The sequence below is a fragment of the Diadema setosum genome, chromosome 7 (genome assembly GCF_964275005.1).
Source record: "Diadema setosum chromosome 7, eeDiaSeto1, whole genome shotgun sequence".
Classification (NCBI taxonomy): Eukaryota; Metazoa; Echinodermata; class Echinoidea; order Diadematoida; family Diadematidae; genus Diadema; species Diadema setosum.
This window is the reverse complement of record NC_092691.1, coordinates 5389079-5398864: the sequence shown is the minus strand read 5'-3', so window position 1 is coordinate 5398864 and position 9786 is coordinate 5389079. Positions and strand designations below refer to the sequence as shown.

At 38.6% G+C, this 9786-nt stretch overlaps 1 long non-coding RNA gene across 1 annotated transcript; it reads left to right on the top strand.

The window, feature by feature from the left end:
- The first annotated feature begins 1525 nt into the window (after positions 1 to 1525).
- Positions 1526 to 4362, top strand: LOC140230405 (uncharacterized). Its single transcript, XR_011901393.1, has 4 exons — positions 1526 to 1693; positions 2315 to 2410; positions 3082 to 3195; positions 4228 to 4362. It is a non-coding gene; the product is annotated as an uncharacterized lncRNA (long non-coding RNA).
- Positions 4363 to 9786: the final 5424 nt, after the last annotated feature.

Below are 9786 nucleotides of genomic sequence, written 5' to 3'. Positions count from 1 at the left end.
GAATAGAGACACTATACAGGTGTGGCAATACCATTATAAAAGTACCACTCACCTGTGAACAGGTGAAAAAACTCTGCCCATCCTACCCCTCCCTCCCTCCCTCCCCCTCTTGAGGTACTCTTACTCTGCTATACAGGCGGGCGGGAAGGGGGGGGGGAGGGGTTGTCACACCCTCAATTACATGATGCTAAGACATTATGTCATGAAAACAAAGATAATCTATTCTTTTCAATAGAAAATAGAAATGTAGTTTTCTTTTGTTTCTTGCTATGGAGTTGACTTTTCATCAAAATTCTTCTAAAACACAAAATCTAGTATAGGAACACAATAGTCCAGCTTACAGTATACTCTGCTGAATTTTTTAAGGAGATAATGTTATTACATCACTACGAGTGATTTTAATGATTTCTATGGCATATTGAAAGTAGTGCCGTACGTGTAATTCAGGTTCGGACAATAGCTATTGTAGCAATGAAATTGTAGAAACTAAATGATAAATTCACCCTCTAATATAGTTTGTTGCAAAACCATTAAATGATTATGATGAGAAGATTATTTTCACTCAACATTAAAAAAGAAAGATATTAGTAGATGTTCGGGAGGAAGTTTGCAGTTAGGAGGGATATTAAATTGTCGCTGGGAGACGATGTTTATCCCACGAAATAACTACAAAACGATCCATATGATACTGTCACTAAAAATCATAATCCGATATGTGTGTTTTTTTATTCTTCTTTTCATAAGCATATCTGGAGGACTTTTAGACTGTCTTTATAAGTAGGCCTATACGATCAGTCGACATGACAATCCAGTTACAAATTTGGCAAATGGGTCCTTATTGATTAGAGAGCATATGATTATCATAAGCGAGAAAAGTCTGTCGTTGTCAATGGAATAACACTCACAGTGTAGGTCCTAGTATCAATTTAATCACAGAAAATACAGTTGCAGTCCATTGCTGTACGGTGTTTGAGGCAAGAGCGGTACATCACTGTCTAGTTCGTAGACTATAATGAGCTTTCGCGACATGACGGGAAGACTTGAGTACACAGAAGCAATCAGCTGTGACAGTCACCGCACTACGTCCTCAGCAGTTTCGCTTTCCTGTGTGGACGGAGACGTTGCGACAAGATCGCTGATTGGCTGGCTCAGTGGCTCCCTCAGTCCTCCCCAGCATCGGGACCCAACGCTATTTTGACCAAGTACCGTTCTCGTTTTCTCCAGGACGGGGTGTTTCTCGGATTTGATCATGCGCAGAAGCAAATTTTGCACACGGCACGCTCAACTACCGGCTGGGTCGCTCACACGGTACACATACTGACACATGTACCGTGCTTACCGTGCCGTGCGTATTGGGAGTCGTGCCGTCGTCACTGAAGTATTACCAGAATCATCTGGTTTGCACACGAGCCAAATTCAAGTGCTTTTTGTGTACAGGTAGTGTACCGAGTGCAATTCTCAGCGAAAAACCCTATAAATTCACCACATCCCAAGCAGATTCACTATTCACCGAGAGGTAGTAAACCGAGTGAGACGAACGGCAGCCGTACTTCTACGTCGACGACAAATCTTCGAAGACGACGAAATTACGACGAGGAAGAAGCTCCCAAGAAGCCTACCGACAGACCGCTGAAGTGAACCTCAAAATTCTTCACCATGCCTAACTCAAAGTGTACGTGCTGCAGCTGCCAGGGTAAGTTTTCCTTTCTTTAGCATAACACACCGAAATTCGTTCTAAATACATTGAGTGTAAAAACCTGTATATTTTATTGCTCTTGCTTTAACAGCGAATGGCTCGCTTGAAACTTGTAGAAAATATAAATCAAATAAACTTATGCTATCAGCCATGTGATAGAATTAACGCCAGACTATATATATATCTTCACTTATAATAATGGTTTTCTTTCATTTGTACTTAGACGCGTGAATATCGGGGAAATATTGGTGCTCTGAGGGCAATGTTATAAGAGCAACGCACTTATAACCTTCGAATTTAGAAATGTCATGTTTTTTTTTTGTCAAAAGAACGTTTTTAGGTTGTTATAGATTTGTTCGTCAGAACTGCGACTTGGTACGATGTACAATACGTGTGAGTGACGCCGCGAGTTTCCGGGATGTGTAAACGTTCATGGTTATGTTTATTCATAAGGGGAGGAGCTTGAGCGTGGGAAGAAATTCACAGGGCAATAACATCACTTACCGGTACGTTGGTCCAATTAAGCGCTTAAGAATGGTAGACCTTCCTTAGTATTGTTTGCGTGTTTCCCTGACGCAATATTTTGATCTTTCTTTGTTCCATTTGATCTATTTGTAGAGGGAAGCAAGAACTGTACTGGTTGCAAGGGACAAGCTTGCTGCGAGACTGGCGATTGCTGTACTAGTGGACAGTGTGCGTGTGGAGCATGTGCAAGTAAGTTGGTATCAAGCTTTTCTCCCAGCTAGTATGTACATTACAGTGAATTTACTATCCTGATTTGTGGCGATTGATATGCATTATTGCACCTCACATCCACAAAAGACGTTCATCATTTATGATAGAGCCGTTTTTTCCCTTTTTGATTCATACAAATTGTTTAAACAGGACATAAGGTATAATATCTTAAATATTTTTTTTTTCATATCTTATTGTGCATCATGTCGCAATTGCGCACTGTTGTAACGCCATCATTATGTCTATTTGTTAACGCACTCCCTAGACCTGCATTTGAAAATGATAGATAAAAGAAATGGCTATACTTGGATATAATTTATAATTTTCTTTATGTTCATATTCTTGTGTAAATTCGTGTCAATGCTTTGTAACACTTCTGAATTGATATTATAAGTTGGGCCTATATGGATTGCATTTATAAATCATCAGTAGATGTTTTCATGGAGTTGGAGAAGAAATAATATTGTTCAACGTAACAATGAAAGGCAGCTTAGAAGAAATCTTACGTCTTATCTGACGTGGAATAAAGAGAAAAGTTGAGAAATTGTGTATGAAAACTGAATAGCCTTTTGCTGATATAGACGATGATGAGTAAATGTCACAATCAATCTTACTAAGTAATATCGCCCCCCCCCCCCTTCCCCCTCCAGACTCTGCATGCACTTGCTGTGACTGTGGCCCAAACTGCCAATGTCCTGCTGGAAGCTGTAACTGTTAGATCCTGTCCTCGGTAACATGGCGGCCAGAGGAGGATTGCGAACCAGGTATGGGACTGAAGCATTGAATTACAAAATAAAAACATCTTTCTTTTTTTATTTTATATTTGCTTTCTCTTACTTGATATTATTCAAGTATTATTGATTGATGTCCAGTAGTAATATTTTGGAAAAAAAAATCACCCCTTCTTTTAAAAGAAAGTACAGTATAGGCCTACTTGTATTTCCCCTGACTTGCCGTGGTAGCAAGCCCCACCGTGAGAAGTGTGCTCCGTGATTTTAGGACCCTAAGGTTGGTTATAGGAATTTAGGGGAAGACTGTCCCAACAGACGTAATTACATTTTACATGCATGTTCAGATTTTCGATGGCGTATAGACAGGCCAGATATAAACAGTGTAAATGAGCAAGGAAGATCACGTGCCGAAAAGTACCAACATGGTTTGACAAGCATGTAACATGAGTGTGATTTACAAAGGTTAACAAAATCTTTAGACTGACAAACACTTGATTTTGGGGGTAACAAAACACATATTAGGGGGATGGTATAGTTTTGATCGAGGTGGGGCTGCAGCTGTCAACTTAATAATGCGAAACAACTTACGAAATATGAGAGAGCATATACAATAAAAGAGGAATTCAAAGTTTATTTAATGAAAATCGGTTTTAAAATGACTGAAATATTCAAACTTAAGAGGACCTATTAGAAGGTGTGACCCACCTTATATCAAGACTTGCATTTGTATAGGCCTGACCTATAGCTGGCCACTTTCATGGACAGATACTATCTATTCAGAGAGACATTAATTGTTCCCTTATGTGACACTGAAACTTAGAAAAAGTGCAGTTTGTTATTGTTGTCTGTAAAGTTCATGTACAAAGTACAGGTGGAAAGATGAAGTTGTTTTTTTTTTCTTTCCTCACAACCAACATTGTACTCTGCATAGCTGACAGTTGTAAAATAGTAGCCCTCCAAACTTGGATTACCTTTTGATACACACTGTAATGTAGTGCATTACTTTATGCATTTTTGACAAAGATATATGCTGACGTCTTCTTCATTTTTCTTTATTATGTGCAGATAACCATCAACGGACCTCCTGAGCAGTCTGGTCAAGCTTATCGTCAATGAATATGACTGCCAGCTTGGAGATAACCTGACCACCAGTTACCTTGTGCAAGATTTGTGTTGTATTATAGTCATGTGAATAATGTAAAAAAGTTATTTTGTATGAAATGTATTAACAGTAAATTATTTTTTATATATATCTGAACCAATAACGAAAAAAAAAAAGAGGTGGTTTGAAAAAAAAGAGGTGGTTTGGAAAAAATACGCTCAAGGATTGGGACTTAAAGAGCTTTCGAGAAAATTACTATGCAATCTCTAATTTCGTCATAAAAACTCACTTGAGCAAGCGGTGAACTGCCCTGCTCAGGGATTCCAGTTGAGTCATCATAAGGTTTAAAGACACTTCGTTTCTTATAACTCACTTTTCGGTACACACTTGTGAATATGTAAAGAAATAAACAACGTAAACCCATGGCAATGCAGAAATTGGTCTGAATGGCATTTTCTAATGTGTGTTTCTAAAGGGTTTACTTTATAATATGATAGCTGCAATGAATGAACAGTACCAGCACTGTATATATATATATATATATATATATATATATATATATATATATATATATATATATATTTGTGTGCATGTGTGTGTGTGATACGTGTGTGTTTGCATAAAGCTGTCAGTACATGAAAAGAAAGATAAGTTATGACATAGGTATATTTCGACCATGGACCTAGAGGTAGAAGGTCTTGTGTGTGTGTGTGTGTGTGTGTGTGTGTGTGTGTGTGTGTGCGTGCTGAAGTAGGTGCAGAATGTCAGTGTATAATCGGCAGATACGAGGACGCTCCATGATAGAAGCAAATAGACAAAGATGAGGGCCTAGCTACTTAAAAGATGCATCGTGGTCCCAGGCTTGAGTAAAATATATATCTGTCTATATCTATATAATATATATATATATATATATATGTATATATATATATATATATAATAGATAGATAGATAGATAAGCCTACATAATGAAATATGAGGAAAGATATAACGGTGCATGGCTTTGAAATCATTGTTCCTCCTACTCCAACTTTGTGTGAGTGTATCTCTGAGGTTGTTTTCGGGTCACTTCAAAGCGCAATGTTTTTCCTCACACACGCAAATGCAAAGCTGTGTTGAGACAAAATGAATAGGTGAAGCAGCGGCTGCTGTGGAATTACTAAGCGGCTATTATCTGCATGCGCCTTGCTATGATGGTTATGATAATGTACATGTAATAATATAAATTGTACTGTGTTCCGAGACCTACGAAATCTTCCACCCGTCTAAGATGTCAGACTCACGCCTCAGGGATCTGCTTCACGCTCAAACAGATGACAAGCTTCTTTCCACTCCTCACAATGAAGAAACACGCACACACACACACACACACACACACACACAAAGCCTTTGATTTCCTACCGCCAAAAAGCCACAATTGGAGCACGTATTTAGTAGCAGCTCCACGGTTTTAGGCACGATTTGTTTTATCACAATTAGAACAACAACAACAAAGCAAATTCAGCATACACCCCATCACACATTTCACAGCTTGAAATGCTCTTTTTTTTTGCAATAAGCCATAATATTAAATTCAGTATACACCGCATCAAACATTTCAAAGCTTTAAAATGCTATTTAAAGGGGCCCTGAAATCCAAATGCATGTTGATTTGTGTTGATTTATGATACCCTCAACATCACTTTTGCGGTAAAAACGAATATCTAGAAACATTCCATATATTTTTAACGATTTTTTATTTTATACAAAACAAAACAATACAAAACAAAGAAATAGATGCTTTCCCCAAGGGTTGTTTGACGAACCATTCTGATCACCTGGTGTCGCTATGAGAGATCATTTTTTTTAACACGAATTCCATAAATTGTTATGCCAGGCGAACTTACCGCTACGCATTATGTTGCTTTGAATATGAGAGAAGTGCCTAACCAACTAAAAAAATGGAAAGGTCATTTACGAACTGGCTTATTACTGTTGATCCATAGTTTATTTTGTTAGAAAGACCAGTCCGAAAGACATGTATCCACGTCTTCCTGAGGAGGACTTTTGAAATCATCTTCCTCAGTCTCTATCTCTTCTGAGTCTGTCAGTGAAGATAGACCCTTTCCATTAGCCATCAGTATACAACAAGCTTCTAATGAAGTGGGTGGTGTGAAGAATAGAGCAGTATTCTCTCGGATCGCACGACTGTCAATTGCGCCAACTACGGCGATTCAACGCCACTCGGACAAAGCCCGCAGCAGTTGCAAAAAACCATGCAGTATAGGCGAATATACAAAATAAACTCACATGGTAAACTAAACGAACTCCACTTCTAATAGGGGTTTACAAATCAGATGAACTTCTTCTATTCCTATATTCCAAGTGGCTCAGAGATACCTAGAGCGGTTACAAGACATTTGCTCGACATGCGACAATTGTTCCGGTCTCATTTCCTCTGAGGACCCTGGGTCAGGGTTAAGGTTGTGATAGAGTTTTAGGTTTAGTTTGATGTGAGGATTAGGATTAGGGTAAAGGTTGTGTTTGTGGGTAGAATAACATTTGTCTTAGCGTGCAGATATTTCATGGAAGCCATTGTCGGAGCAAATGTCGTGGAACCGTTTAGAGGAAATACCCCCCCCCCCCCTAAGTTTAAAGGGACTTTACAGTTCTGGTTGAGGTGAGGATTCAGCTTTTAACGTTTTGCAAAATATTCAGAAATCACTCTATGAGATGTCAAAGAGCATACAATTCTAAGGGGTATCAAAAGTTTATTTGATGAAAATTGGCTGAGATATCCAAAAACAATGTGAAACAAAGAGATCCTAATAAAAGGCGTGGCCTGTCGCCTTTTATTATTATCACTTTTTTGAATATCTCAGCCATTTGAAAACCAATTTTCATCAAATGAATGTTAAATCCTTCTTAAAATTACATGCTCTTTCATATTTCATAAGAGGTTTCTCATCATCTCACTTAGGAATGTTATAAACCTGAATCCCCACCTCAACCAGTACTGTGCAGTCCCTTTAAGGCAGCTTTTTGTGTCCGCAGTGCTTTGTGACTGACAACGGAGATTAATGTTTTACCATCACTTGCTAAAATTTGTGTTTGCTTACTTTTATGTTTGGCACACCACACATAACTACACGTGTGACCCCTCCCCCGTTAATGCAGCATTTCATGAGCCCCATTCTGTCGAGTGATGTTATTTTGTTGTAATCTCTGTGACCGACATCGGAGATGGACGTTTGTACCAAGTGCAAAGTAAATATTTGTATCCCGTGGTGTGTGTGTGTGTGTGTGTGTGTGTGTGTGTCTTGGTTTTTTGTTTTTTAGGGGGGTTGTTGTTTTTGGCACACCACACACAGTTGACACGTCTCTGCACACGTAAAGATCGACGAAGATCGCACAGTCTGCAAAATGCATTGTTTCTAGGAACTGGCCGTGTGCAAAGAAAGAAAGAAAAGAAAATACCGCACACAGCATTATTTCACACGTTTAGGGACTCTAAACGCTACAGGTGTGCTTATTATCGGGCGCAAAACGTTTAGCCCCGTACGCAGACGAGAGATTTCCGTTTCCGTTAACCAAACTGAGATCAAATTAAAGGAATCAATTTACAGTGACTACCAGTAATCGAAACCAGTAAAACCGTATTTGCAGATAGATACAGGTTTGCAAAATGTTGTGAAGTTGACAGCATGTTAAAAAGGTAAACCATACCAAAAAAAGAGAAACACAATAATATTAGAAAATAGAAGTGTATAAACTATCATTTGAATCTAGTCATCATACTAGAAACATTTTACAAGGCAAGAATGCAGTTGCTAAACTATCGATAGAAATCGCTAAACTATTGATAGAAATCGTTTTTTTTTATAACATTTTGTGTACATAATATCTTTAGGAAATGGTAAGATAATAAAGTTGTTGGCTGCCCCATTGTTAAAATTAACGTTACCGTAGTTAACAAAAGCTAGTGTCAGTGCGGTACATATAAAGATATATTTATATACGGCACTGGCTAGTGTCATTTGGAGAAATATTCTCCTTTTGGAACTGTGTACTAGGGTCGGCAAACGACCATAGCTACACGTTTCGAACTTTACGCATCACGTAGTCGATAATGTTTCCACCAGGCTCAATATCACAAGTTCATTACTTCAATTTGCAGTAGTGCCAATTGCAAAGAGCCTCACAGCACGCTACATTATTAGTAAACAATGCCAGGGGCGGAGCGCAGAGCTCGTGTGGATACAAACGTGGGAAAAAATATAGTCCTGCGCTTGGCACTGCGCGACTGAGTGTAATAATATGCATTTTCCCCACCTTGAACAGTGGCGCTTCTCGTCGCGGGTGGAGCGATCTTGCATGGACTATGAACGGAGGTCTTTCTTTGATCCGAACTGCGTCACCCCCACCTGATTATGTGCATCTTGATGAGTACATTCAGATATTTGGACAATGACGATTGTGTAATCGTTCATCGTCACTGACAAAAGAACAGTTTGTACCTTTTCAGACTTAACTGCCTTTGGAAAATCGACAATGATGGGGAGCAGCAAACCTCAAATCATGACAAATCTCGTGTCACAAAATTAGTAATTACTGAAGTGGACGTTAGTGGACGCGCATGTAACGTTGCTAAATGGTAAGACATACATGTCGTCTACCATTACTGTCAATGTGCTGCGAAATGGGAAAAATTAGATTAGAAATTACTACCAACCTGCCGAAATACTTGCTTTCTGTCGTAATGTACGTGCATTTCGCAAATGAAATTAACTGAGCGATGCCGGGTTCTCAATGTATAGTATACAACTGCACATATATTTTTCTTGATTTAAGAGAGTTATTATCTTCTGCGCATGTACTGTTTGTAGGTATTACAAAGCCCTGTCTTGTTTTTACTCCAGGCTGGCTGTAGGTGATACACGATGAGATCAAAGCAGGAAAGCATCTTTAAAATGTTATTGTGACACTTTTCACAGAAACAGGTGTTTGAATTAATAAACGAGCGACGAATGTCCATGTGTGTAGGTCCATGATCTGAATCTCTGGTTATTCAGACCGCAAAGTGTTATTTTTAAGAGTGGAAAGACACGTTTTTCATAACCAGCAAGCGGCTATTCCAACAAATACTAGAAAAATAGTACTGATGTGTACAGACAGAGACAACTATTTGACTTTCAGAGTCGCCAAACTGGAACAACAATCTAACTTGATGATTGAACACCAGTTGTTTATCATTTTATAATTTATAAAGGAACTTGACACCTGAAAGCGGGTATAATTTTCTATTTCCTCGAAAAAAAAGAAAGAAATGAGGCGAAGTCTGTAAATCTCAGAAATTGATAGAACTAATCATAATACGTCGATCGTTTCCCATGAATGCAAGACACACGTACACTAATGAAATAACATTAATATTTATGCATAACTTGCATGGTTGTGATACTAATGTGACTAACAAAAGACATGGCGAGGAAACATGCAAATTATGCTCGTTCTAGGGGAGGGTGCATTCCAATGTCTTTTGT